General features: G+C 37.5%; 1 protein-coding gene and 1 pseudogene across 8 annotated transcripts in view; both read right to left on the reverse strand.

Moving 5' to 3' along the window:
* The window catches only part of LOC145777075 (uncharacterized), a 35,059-nt pseudogene extending 25,628 nt beyond the window's left edge, over positions 1-9,431 (reverse strand). Inside the window, exons 1-11 of the transcript XR_014290314.1 lie at positions 9,275-9,431; positions 9,042-9,147; positions 7,960-8,065; positions 5,696-5,805; positions 5,473-5,500; positions 4,277-4,458; positions 3,463-3,610; positions 2,764-2,898; positions 2,100-2,216; positions 1,479-1,646; positions 555-680 (exon numbers count right to left, since the gene is read on the reverse strand). The product of XR_014290314.1 is annotated as an uncharacterized LOC145777075 (transcript). The remainder of the gene's footprint in view (positions 1-554; positions 681-1,478; positions 1,647-2,099; positions 2,217-2,763; positions 2,899-3,462; positions 3,611-4,276; positions 4,459-5,472; positions 5,501-5,695; positions 5,806-7,959; positions 8,066-9,041; positions 9,148-9,274) is intronic.
* The window catches only part of LOC145784615 (uncharacterized), a 141,492-nt gene that overhangs the window by 82,848 nt on the left and 45,409 nt on the right, over positions 1-13,235 (reverse strand). The gene's annotated exons all lie outside the window — the stretch shown is intronic.

Genomic DNA, 13,235 nt, shown 5'->3' on the forward strand with positions numbered 1-13,235 from the left:
TCACTTCTTAAACAAGAATATAAGCGTTTTATTATGAAAACTGCGTAGATCTATCGATAGGGCCGTGTTACCCCTCTCACGTGTCTCCCAGTTGGACGGGCCCACGACATGATGCATTGAGGGCGAAGTCATGTGTCATGCAAAGTATCGAAGCTCAGTCTTTAGCTAACCACAGCAAACATAAGGTTGCACGTCAACAGTCCTTGATCTGGTACTTTGTACGTCAACGGTGCTGAATGTATTGGAGATCAAAGCTGAGTACTGTATTAAGAGCCTTCTTGCTCACATCGATTTTTAGATTTTTTAACACAATGTTATATATCTTTTTGAAAATTCTCTTTTTTGATAATTCTCACCACTCAGCTATGCAGCCGACACAAGAAGTCGTTGAACTCAAGTGTTCAACTGATGGATTTCGTTAAAATAAGACAATTGCAAAACAAATAGACAAAAAATGAATCTGTTTTTTCTTTTAATGAGTGGGTGTCAATGCCTTTGTTATTAACTGTTATATCATATACGCTCAACAGCTACTCATCAAACAAAATTCCAACCTTTCTGCTTTCGACGAGCAGGTTTATATTTGAAACATTTTCCTCCGACGACTTTGCCAGCTCCAGCCTCGTCTTCGCCAGATCCGCGTGAAGTTCCGTGTTGTCGTCTTCAAGCGTCACTTTCGCCTGATGACGTAAGCAGTATCGATGAATGCGAATACGTCACAGACACTGAACAAAATCTTGAATGCAGCTAAACGCAATAAAGACGAGGTGGAAATGCTACATGGAGATTTTATCTTGATTAGTCAAATCTGAAGTGATATCCATCATCATTAAATATTCAATATGATGTAATATGGAACAATTAATAATAATTAATTAATTAAGAATTCATAGTTATTAGTATTTTTAACCTCAATCACTAGTAATGTCATCACCAACTGAACTCCAACACTTAATCGAATGTTGTTTTACATTTCACGATTTTCTTCATTTTTGTAGCCCTACAGTTTGTCTGAGATCCATTTCATGTTTTCAATAATTCTAAGCAAATCGTGCAGATGGTTGATAAGCTGATAATAAATTGTTTTATTATTCATGATTTATGTTAATCGATGGTGACAAGATTTTAAAAACTGATTTATGGATGTGTTGTAAGCCTTGTAAAGTTGTTGAAACTTGTACCAAGGTCGAATAGCCGAAACATTGTTTTTGTCGTATCTAGGCTTACACCCGGTGGTTGAAGATTTAATTTAAGTGAACGGGAAGGCAAGAAAGCCAATCTTCGTGTCCACCTTCAGGCATGCCTTTAACTGTCCTGCTAACGACACAGCCGCATGCGCTTGAGCGGTGTCGAACCGGCGCCCTCGAGTGCCGTTCCAGGCTCTCATCAATCGGCCATCCAGCCGAACCGACGTAAAGTAATGGAAGCTCGAAAGCATTGGAAGTTTTAATGACTAGTTTCATTTGTGGAACACCAACCTGTTTCAATTCTTGATTGTTTTCCTTGATCGAATTGAGGGTTTTCTCCAACTCATTGTTGTACTTTAGCGCCCTCTCCCGGTTACTTTGCAACTCCATGTGACTTCTTCTTAACTCTATCAAATCACTTCCTTGCTTTTTCATCTTATCTCGGCACATGGCGAACTCCTAGGAAGAAATGGACAAAGCAAAAACAAAAATATGAGTTAGCTCTTTTATGATAGAGCAGGATTCTTTTCTGGGTTTCTTTAAGGTAACTTATTCATTTGGAAGTAGGACAAACATCTCAACAGTTGAACTTTGTATTGAAAGTACTCTTTTAAATACCTGAAGCAATCTTTTTATGAAGCACTGAATATTTCAAACGAAATCAAGCATTAGATATCAAAGCTGAAGTTTTACCATCAGCAGCATCAGAACATACAGTAAAAATTACGAAGTGTCAGAAAAGTTCAGTTCAACAAAAATCGTCATGGACAATATTGAAAAAATCATAGGCTAGTATATTTTTGATTTATTAGCATAACAATTATTTTAAATTGCATCTTTTCAGAATGGCTTCTGTAGGAACTTTCAAAATATAGCACTGAAGTTAGTGAGAGTAGGAATCGAACCACCGACCTCTTTCTGGTGTCCATACTTGTGGTTGGTTTGATCCAATTGTTCCGACACCGCCTCAAGGTCCGACTGGCATCTGCTCAACCTCTGTCCAAGTTCCGTGTTCCGGTTTATTAGAGCCTATGGTTAGATAATATTTAAAGAAACTTATATGGCTGCAATACCTGTGACATTTTATCAAAACAACTTACTTCTTACATTAAAACATTGATTTCCTTTTGAAATGAACGATTTAAAAAAATAGGTTTCTAGGGTTAGATAGATCATAGATATGAAAAAAATTACATTATTATTTAAAATGTAGCCTTTTTGGATTAAAACACAATTGCTTTGTAGTATTCATGCTTACTTTCAGATTTTAAGATTTGTGTTTTTGACGAGTTTAACTCAGCCACATTCAAATCGATTTGTAGGCAACAGTTGGGAAGAACATTCACAGAAAAACGAAATATAACATTGACTACAATTTCCTGACCTGGAATGCACCGAGAACCACTGTTCAGTGTTCACTGGTGAACTACTTACAAATTCTACCAAACCTTTAAAGCCCTGTTTTGTGACAATCAATAACTTATTCGGTATTCTGTGCACTATTATGACCACATCTTTCTTTTATAAGATAGGAATTAAAGAAAAAACATCTTTAATCTTCGATAAAAACACTCACTTGTTGTGTCTTCTGGTTCTTCTCCAACTCCAAGAAGGCACGATTCTTTTCCTTTTCCAGCAGTTCTCCTCGTTGCCTAGCAACGTTTAACCTCTCTTTGGTCGTGTTCAGTTCCGAAGTGGTCGCAGATTGAGTCTACGAGGTTGAAGAACTCAATACACGTTTGTTGATGCGTATGAGAATTGCGAAGCCAGTAGGTAAAAATAAGAAACGAAACAACATTGAAAACTTGTTAAAAATAATAAACCTCAACATTGACAGCGGTATGTTTGAAGGTGGACACGAAGATTGATTGAATCTTTTATCCTAGAACTGGGAAAGCTTCTCGCAGAGCTTAATCTTAACAGCTTCGCATACTTATAGACTTATGGAGGCTTTCAATCACTGACGCACGCCCGGTCACCGAGATTGACAGAGTGAAGTTTCCGATTGTTGAAATCTTGTTGCAGGGAAATTATTCCATCCATTAGATGCCGCTGAATGGAGAGCAGGCTTTAACGTGCGTTGCTCAAGCGCACACCCCGAGAGTCGAACCAGCGCCGCCTGATCTTGAAGCTTCTTCGTTCCAGAAGTCACGAAGTATAGGCTTCCTTTCCCATCCACTTACTCTAAATCTCAATCACAGAGCACAAATTTACTGTACCTACATACGACTAAAGCACAACAACTGTACAGTATAAATTGGAAATAGTTGCCAACCTCTGTAATATCTTTAACTTGTTGTTTGAAATCTGCAATTGATTTGTGCAAATGTTCAAGAGTGACGTGGTGTTGTTGTTTGTCTGCCAGCATCAGCTCAAGTTGGCAACGGAGCCGGTTCGATTCCCGATTCAGTTCGTCTATTACTCTATTCTGTAAATAAAAATTGAACCACTTATCGTCACTGTATCAAGTTGAAAGCTCAAATTGTAGAACTTATGCCTTCACCTAATTTGTGAGAGCGGTATAGCAACAACCCTCAGTAAATGAAAGGTGGGTACATTTTGCAAAAGTGACATTGTTTTGTAGCAATAAATTTTTAACATCCAGTAAATCAGCATCATATTAGTTAGCAGTGAAAGTCTAAACAGTAAGAACACAATTTATTTGCAAAAGATTGGGCTACTGTAAGAGTTGCTTAACAAAATGTTTTGTCTTATTCTGTATTCTACTATAACTTATATTCTATATAACTTTGTAGGAAACAAATTATGAGTTTAGAAAGCAAATTAATGCACGAGGCACATCTTGTAAAGGCGAAAGATTTGTAATAGCTTCATATTGATAAAGCTTTGGTAAAGATTTCGCTTTGTTGTACCGCAGACATACAAAACAAAGTAACTATAATGAGTTTACCATGTTTTATTTTTCATACTCAAAGAACATACAACATAATCAAATTGCAAATTTAATTATGTTGTATTTCTTTTTGTACATTAAATATAAAATACCTGCATGTTAAAACCTATTAAAGTTACATTCCTGTCTTCTATTAACACCACTACTAAGCTGATACAGTTAGTTTAAAATTTACTTTCTCCGTTGCGTTTCTTTTTCTTCCGCGTCATGCTTGGACTTTCCCAGGAAACTTTCTCTTTCTTTCTGGAGGAATTGCGTCTTAGTTTCAAGCTCTTGTTGGACTTGTTGCAGCAGCCTGATGGTGGCTTTGCACTCGTTCACATCCATTTCTCCATCTCGGAGTCTTTCGTTCTGAATCTGGACTCCACAACATCAGGTTAACTTTAAGTTTTCATTCTGAGGTTGAAATGTTTTACGTTAATTGCATGAGGTCAGAGGTCAATTGAAAGCTCGCAAAAACTAAAAGTTTTCTGTTTGCATAACCTCAATAGAACAAATAAAGTATAAATCGAAAAAACAATCAAACCACTGTTGAAATCGATTCAAGGACTTGTATTATTATTTCATCATGAAATCAATCAATTTTTGCAAACTTGTGATCTATTAAGGTTCATTAATGTCTTTGAAATGGCAACAATTGAGCCGTTTCGATTTGTTTTTTGTTGTGTTGCTTTTTTTGTTGTGTTGTGTTGATTTTGTTGTGATATTTTGTTTGTAACAAAATATTTAGAAGTTTATTGATTACTTTCAACATCCGAGACGCAAGATGGCGAAAATCCAAAAAGGCCGAAAATTCAAAGTTGAGGAAATATTTAAGTTTTAGGAAATTGTATCAGAAATCAAACCTTGCAAGGAAAATCTGCAAAACCACATGGGTTTCCCGATCAAATTGCGGAAAATCTTGGGACGAGATTTTCAAATTTTATTTATTCAAATTTTAATTGTTTGTTTTGGTATTCGCCTCAGAATGTCTTGTAGTGGTATATTTGAATCAAGATGAAGGATGCCAGCGTCTACGCCCACTTTCAAATATAGCCACAACCACTTTCAAATGTGTTACGCTTGTAGGTACTGCAGAATAGCTACAGAAACCCACAAACGTAAAGGAATTGAAAAGAGGTCTTAACACGAGTAGAGCTTTGTGTACAAGAGACAAATCACTGTGTAGTGGTTACCAAGTCCTGCTGCAATAATTATGAACTACTCAGAGCTGCAGGGCGGCACGACGTAATCAAGCGCATGCGACTTGGTGCAATGCATTAGCACTAAGGCAATAATCATAACGCAAAACTAACGTTACTGAACTGTATCAAAATGTAGCCACTTCCGCTTTCAAACGAGGACGCTGTTTAAAACCTATGAGGTTATTACGTGCGCTCCCATTAACTGGTCAAGCCGTCTACCAGTAATTAGAGTCAGTTTCATGGTAAACAAACCAAACAATATAAAGTCCAAGCTTAACTAAAAATTCAATCAAAATTATTTCATTGAAGAATGAATTAAATGCATCGTTTTTGGCAGTTTTCATAAATTTTTTACTTCCCATGGTTGCCACATGAGAAGTTATCATTTCATCCTGGCAACATGTACTTACCTTCTGGTTGGGGAAGGAGATCGGGAACGAATGGGAGACGGCGAACGGCGCGCTCTGATTGGTCCGTTGTAGATGCTTCCATGATCAGCAGACCGTGACCATCGATCACTCTGGTTGGATTTAAAGAAAATAACTGTATTTGTTAAAAAAATTTTAGGTTCACGAGTTTAAATCGTACAAATGATGATATATAGGTAGCCTACATACCAGTACCACGTACTTAAATGTACCATGGGTATCTGGTCAGGATTGAGAGACTACTGAAGTATACTGCAGTAAAAAAGGTAACGATCTACACACTACAAAAACGTATGTTAAAAGCCCAAAAAATAACAAGATTTCTGACTTGTAGATACATTTCCAACAAACGACAGTCTGTTTAAAACGCTTTGGAAGTGCAATTGTAACAATTCTTGAAGTGTAAGAACACGGCAATCGCTCACAAGCACTGGCGCCGACTTACGGGGTTATGGGGTGGCCACGCCACCCCGTAACCGCTGTGGCGAGGTGGCAGCCACCCCGTTTAGGTTACATTACTTACTGCAAATAAATGCAATTTGAACGGACATTTAAATCTTTTTTTGATCATTGGTTTTCGCTTCAAGTCAACGTAAAGCAAGAGGTGAACCAATACAGTATTGCGAAGAAAATGATTGTTTTTGTCACAAGCATGATACTCGCGTAACATCAAGCAAGCTACGTGAAGATTACGCAACACGTGGCTACCAGTTTTTTCCTTGTTGTTGCGATCGTTTTATTTGTTACTTGTCATAAGTCATTGTTACATTCGTTAGGTTTACAATGGGATTTATTTATCAATAAAATACGATCTTTCCATTGCCTCCCTCAAAAATCTTTTTTGAAAATTTTTAAACTGCTCATAATATCGCTTTAAATTATGCCAGCTATAAAATATTTGGAAATAAAATTATCTCGATGATTGATAGCGCTACCCCGTAAATAAATAAATGAATATCTATTTTCAAATTTCATTAAAAAAATGCAACTTTCGAAACTTTTTGAGTTTTATTTAAAAAGTGCACTTAGCAAAGTAGCAGTTTTAGCGTTCTGCAAATTTACACGTTGACATGATTCTATTCGAGGAAAGCTACACCCCTGTCAATTCTCAATAATAATTAAGCAACCTTTTTCAATTACTCAAGATTTTGCATTTGGAATTATTTTCCGATTTCAATTGGAGTGTACTGTCATCTACTTTATGCTTTAATTTCTACTTTGTTATGTACTTCATGCAGTAACATTGCGTGTCAATGTGTGACAAACTGTGAGGCGGGAATTTATTGGTCTGACATAGGAGTTGCTTGTTCCCTGGTTACATGATAAAAAAAATTACGAAAAGTTGTCCAGTAAAAGTTCCAGTTTTATTCAGCTTAAAGATGCCACCGAAAAAGCGTTCGAAATTGCAGCCCTCCATTGAGTCATTTTTTGTTGCATCTAGTGAGGATTTCAGCCAGCATGAAAGTGACCAAACGCCTGAACGAAACGAAAGTGTGCCACTGCCAAAAGGCGTTAGCACGATCAGGGAGGTGGAAGAACCGAGCACCAGCAGGATAATCGCTATTGAAGGGAGAAGCTATCAAAAATCGTGGGAGAGCGAATTCTCGTGGCTAGAATACGATAGATGCAAAGATAGAGCATTCTGTCCGATTTGCAACTATGTCGCAACTGCTTGATCTATTTGCAAGCAATGAAACAATTTCATTAATGCTTCCAAACGTGGTCTGCATTGTGCGGAGTGATCGTTTAGTGCACTCACGCGCATAAAAACTTACTTGCGATCTACCATGACGCAACAGCGATTGAACCACATCCTAATTTTAAATGTTTATCAAGCTGAAGCTTCACGGTTACAGCTTGACCAGTTGATTAACAGTTGGATTGACAGAGCTTCTGTTCGCAAAAATACTTTTGCCTAATGTTAAGTGTCAGAGCAGCAACGTAACAATAAAATTCACGACATACCTCCTGTGCTTTGTTTTAAAGTTGCTTTGTAAATTATCGAGCTACAAATCAGGTGTGAAAAGACAATTGCATCTACGAAACACGCTTAGTAAAAATCAAACAAAAACATGCAGTTTGAAAGTTTTTAGGTTGCCATATTGTGCTATCCGCCACCCCGTGCAAAAATAAAAGTCGGCGCCTATGCTCACAAGCACTAATGTTATCCTTCATTGGCATGTTAGTTCCTGACCAGGAACAAGTACTACAAGATGAATATCAGAACGAAGATTGCAATTACAAACCTTCAAGTAGGATTGCTGTCAGTACGTGTCTTCAAGCACCTGCATCGCTCTCCTAACGGCTGTCGATGGTGTTGAAGCACGACTACGAGAGGGCGCTATGACATCTCTGTCATGGAAAAATGTTAAAAAATAGAAGTGTCACTTGCGAGTTAATTTCATTTTGTGTTGAAAAAAAAAAAAAAATAGAAGTGAAATCAAGTCTTTGGAATCAAATCAAAGTTCTCAGTTCACACAAAATAATTAAACCATTTACAGTAAACCACGTAAAACGAAAAAGTAGAGAATTAACATGAAGTTGAAAGTGAGGCTGAAGATGAAACAAATTGCATAACCAGTGAAGCATGACCGATGCCACGAGTCTGCGTGTTGTGGTCTATGGCTTGCCAATAAGTTGCCTTATCAACATTCTAAACTATAAGTTAGGTTGCTCTGTCGTCGTCGTCGTTCGTATGAAGCAGAAAGCTTGTGATCAGCCGAATGGAAGGACTTGGAGCCAACTTTTCGTCAGATCGTCAATTGTGCGGAGGCCTGTTATTCCATTGGGATAGATGGGACACCCAAAGATGATGTGGTTAGCTGTTTGCTCCGTCGCACCGCACTGACAAGCAGCAGAGTCCCTTATGCCCCAGCGTGTCAAGCAAGCATTGAAGCGGCCAACTCCCGTTCTTATTCGGTTCAGTGTCACCCACTCCCTTCTCTGAAGTTCAGAACCAAGTGGGAGTGAAGAGGCAGGAGAGACATCGAATAGAGTGAGGCGAGGCTGTGACCTGCAATTTTTGCAGTTTCTGCAATTTCTGCAGGTTGCTCTGTGCTGTGTTCGCATGACAAGAAAACTTACCTTACCTTGACAAGAAACATAATGGTAGTTTTGAAAGACGTCATCACTTAAACCTATTGGTAGCTTTGAATTGTTGAAATCAACCCAATTCAGAAGCAAACCACACGCATAGACAATAAAAATACTATTGTTTGAACTGAACCTGCATTGTCTTCCTGCACAATTATGTAGCGATGCGTCTCGATTAGGTTCGGCAATCCAACCGAGATTACACCACGAGAGAGCATTACATCCTTTCACCCACCTTGGTTCGTTATATTCACTTGTATCCAAGTAGGAGTCAGCTCTCGATCTTGTACGGCCACGAGAGGGCGGTCGTAAGCGATAACCCCGAAGAGATGAGTCCATACCTGGAAGTAGACATTTGTTCATTGCACTCGTCGTGCCTAAGTTAGAGCAGTGCGGATAAAATTGTTTGTGCAAAAGCTATTCTACACCGTTGAGCTCACATTTCATACTAGCTGTGCCCCAACTCACAGCCACATGATGTAATAAAGCTCGTGATGTCTTTGCCACCCAACATGTCCCAGCGCCACTGATGATCCCATCACAAGGCTATACATCACTTCCACGAAATACTGTAATAATGTTATTGCAACTACTTACGACACTCCAACAGCTTTGTTAGAGAGGGTTGGCATCTTATATGCGGGTCTGCTACTATTCGGTGAGTCCGATTCGATGAGTTCCTGACCTCTCACCCCTAACCCTTAACCCTAAAACGGCAATGATAATTAGAGCTCAACCGATATCACTTTTTCAGGCCGATACCGATATTTATGAAATTGTTAGGCCAATACCGATATATTTCAACCGATATAAATTCAATACGAAAAGTTTGTTACCAACAAAGTTATTAAGCAATAAACCAGTCGAAGAAAGTTAATGCATTGGTTGCTGTAATGGAAATATCATTGTTAACACTAATCACAAAAAAACACCAAACAAAAAAGAAACAACCAAATGCAATACTGTTTTGTGTGCAATTCAATAATCAAAATTCAACAGTTTTAAATTGTAGTTCAAAAAACATAGTTTCTCAGCATTCATGCCAAGAAGAGAACATCTTTTGTCATCGTAAATCAGTCCAACACGACAGGAGTTTCTGCTAGGATTCGTACAAAGACCGGTGTCACCGCCACTAGCCCGATAAACAGAAGCACAACCAGGCAGCACCAATTAAATAGGCAGCTAGGAGAGCGCCCTTTCACTGCACAAAACAAGACATTGAAAAGCATACCCACGTGCTGCGTGCAAAAATGGATTGTGTGCAGCCGCTTGCACTTGCACGTAATTAAAACGAGAGAGTTTAAATTTGCGTTTGAGCAACTTGTGTTTCTTCTAAAAGTATGTATGACTGGTTTTGAGTGTGCTTTTGCTGGCCGATGTTTATCGGCCATGTTTATCGGCGAAAACTAGCCGATACGATATATCGGCTACTCCTGATATCGGCCGATAAATATCGGCTGACCGATATATCGGTCGAGCTCTAATGATAATTAGGCTACGGTACCCAATAATTTAAAAAAAAAAAATTGAAAAAATCACCAAATAGGGATCGGACTCACCGAATCGGACTCAACGAAACGGGCCATTCCGCTTATATGCAACTCCATTGACAAAACCAAGAAACCAAAGCCTCTGATGTTCGAATAAGTTCAAAGCAATGTGCATGTGTTAGGCAAAGCTATATTTACATTTCTAAAAGCTGTTTTGTTTCCCGTGAGGACACTTTTATAGGTATAATATGCTTGAAATGCAATACCCGCTGGGTTTTGCTGAGCAGTGACAGCTTTCAGTTTAATTTTTTGTCTATTGTGTCGTCGATAAAACGATTTTATGTTTGTTTTAAGTTATTCTCAGACAGAAATATCCGCAATTTTTTTATTGATTCAACGTCTGCAGACGTTGAATCAATGTAAAAATGACAATTTTTTTGTTTTGGTTATGACTTCACAAGTATCATAATACAGCGGAATGGCCCGTTTCGGTGAGTCCGATTCGGTGAGTCTGATCCCTTAACGGGGGATTTTTTCAATTTTTTTTTTAATTATCAGGTACCGTAGCCTAATTATCATTGCCGCTTTAGGGTTAGGGGTTTGGGGTTAGTGTTAGTGGTTAGAGGTTAGAAACTCACCGAATCAGACTCACCGAATCGGACTCACCGAATAGTAGCAGACCCATAATACAGAAAGGATGCTATTGCTTCCTGATAACAAATAGGAAGAGTTGAGAGAGTCAAACCATGCTTGGTATTTTCTAACTCTTCCAGCAGTCGCATGTAAAGCGAAAGATTATTGTCACTAAGTAAATCGATACTTTTTACATTGATTCCACGTAGAACCAATGTGAAATCAATGTAAAAAACATTCATTGTTTATCTGGGTTGTTGTTGATAAGAAAAACTATAAACAAAACAAAAGTCAAAACCGAAAAGTCGATCAATAACTTCCAGTTAGCATGAAAAACGAAGTAATTGCTATTTGAATTTAGTATCGTTGGACAATGAAGGGATAACATGCCGTTTGCGCAATGCTTCAATCTCAACAAAGATAGAAGTGCTTTGGATTGCCGCAATGCTTTCTAAAAATAATCACTTTAATCTTTTGAATAACCGCATAGGTCCACTGAGGCTACTTTATTAGCCTATTTCATGTTACTACAAAATATTAAAAGAGCAGCATATTATAGGGTGCTGCAAAAGAGCAAAACAGCATATTATAGGTACAATCAAAAGAGCATGTCAACATAAATCCTAAACGACAAAAATTGTCACAGCCACACTGCTTATTCGTGGCTAACAAAAAGATCATAAACATACCACAAAGCAATCACATCCAGTTAAACAGTGAGTGAAATATTGCATATTATAGGGTGCCGTATAGTTTAGGAACCACTTGTAATTTCTTAAGGAGCAGAGTAAAACATCAACAACACCGCCAAACCGTACTGCATAAATACACTCGATAGTCGATAGTCTGTATACAAGCAAACGTTTAACCAGAAGTTATCAGTACTGTGTTTCAGGTTTGTTAGTTTTCATTTTTAAAATACCGTAATCACAAATCACACAAAGTTACTAAAACAGGTTTATAGCAAGGTTACCGATTACAAAAAATTCGTTATCATTTGAACAAGAAAAAACAAGAAAGTAACTGCAGTACCATATACTCTTTTTTATCTTTTTACATCATCTAGCTCCGTTAATACTTACCGGTAATCAATCAAAGTGCGACGTGAAGGTAAAATCAAAATTCGCCTTAATTCATCATAACAAGAGGCGCTTTTCATTGCTAAATTTAAAGCAAATCTAAAAAAAGAAAAAAGTAAAATTTTATCAGCTGCAAACTACATTTTTCATTAACCATGCATATCTGGTTAATCAACCAAAGTTTGTTAATCGTTATACGTTCAGCAAAGAATTTTTCAACTTTGTAAGAAGAGTTGTAGATAGTGACTGAAGCTGGTTTACTAAAGTAGTAAAGTAACCTTGAAAACTGAACCGGGTAACTCAATTTCCAGTTTTATTTCATGCATCATGTAGGCTATATATGTTACTTTTAGTTTGTTAAGAACGTTTAATTTATAATTTAATTGCATCGTTTGCATTATTGGTGAAGTGTTAACAATTACCTGATGATATCTGGATTAAATCGTAGTCCGTTTTTACGTTGCTTTTGCATTTTCAATTGTTCCCAATAAAACAGGGAATAAAACGAGTCAGAATTTCATTCCATAAGCTGATGAATATCTGAAGCAATTGAAGAATCCAATGCAACAATATCTTCCTTACTGGATAACTTTTGTTTTATTTTTGCAATTCTAAACATGTATATATATTCGTTTTACAAAGATGTTATGCTGTTGATACTTTAAAAAATAGAGCAAAATCATCACACAAACTAAACTCACTCTGATTTTTGTTTCCTAGCTGTCTGCAGAAGTCGATACAAAGATAGAAGTGCTTTGGATTGCCGCAATGCTTTCTAAAAATAATCACTTTAATCTTTTGAATAACCGCATAGGTCCACTGAGGCTACTTTATTAGCCTATTTCATGTTACTACAAAATATTAAAAGAGCAGCATATTATAGGGTGCTGCAAAAGAGCAAAACAGCATATTATAGGTACAATCAAAAGAGCATGTCAACATAAATCCTAAATGACAAAAATTGTCACAGCCACACTGCTTATTCGTGGCTAACAAAAAGATCATAAACATACTACAAAGCAATCACATCCAGTTAAACAGTGAGTGAAATATTGCATAATATAGGGCGCCGTATAGTTTAGGAACCACTTGTAATTTCTTAAGGAGCAGAGTAAAACATCAACAACACCGCCAAACCGTACTGCATAAATGCACTCGATAGTCTGTACAATATACAGGCAAACGTTTAACTAGAAGTTATCGGTGCTGTGTTTCAGGTTTGTTAGT

The sequence above is a fragment of the Aplidium turbinatum genome, chromosome 1 (genome assembly GCF_918807975.1).
Source record: "Aplidium turbinatum chromosome 1, kaAplTurb1.1, whole genome shotgun sequence".
NCBI lineage: Eukaryota > Metazoa > Chordata > Ascidiacea > Aplousobranchia > Polyclinidae > Aplidium > Aplidium turbinatum.